The sequence below is a fragment of the Lipotes vexillifer genome, unplaced genomic scaffold (genome assembly GCF_000442215.2).
Source record: "Lipotes vexillifer unplaced genomic scaffold, Lipotes_vexillifer_v1.1 scaffold432, whole genome shotgun sequence".
In the NCBI taxonomy this organism is placed as follows: Eukaryota; Metazoa; Chordata; class Mammalia; order Artiodactyla; family Lipotidae; genus Lipotes; species Lipotes vexillifer.
The window spans coordinates 244893-245170 of NW_006787716.1; positions in this window are offsets into that span (position 1 = coordinate 244893).

Genomic DNA, 278 nt, shown 5'->3' on the forward strand with positions numbered 1-278 from the left:
TTCCCTAGAATTGATTGTTACCATTCTGGCTTCACTTTATCGGACTGTTGGTCATTGATGAATCTTTTATCATCCAAAGCTGCCAAATAAAATATACCGGACAAGGGACTGCATTCTAGCACTCATTCTCCAAGTGGAAAACCAAGGTTGTATGATATCTGAGCCTGGGAACATTTTAAAATGCTGAAACAGTTGGAGTAAAGCTACTTTGTGTTTCGTATGCACAGGAAACTGCTCATTTTCCTGAGTTTGACACCAAGGTGGAATTATCCATTAGA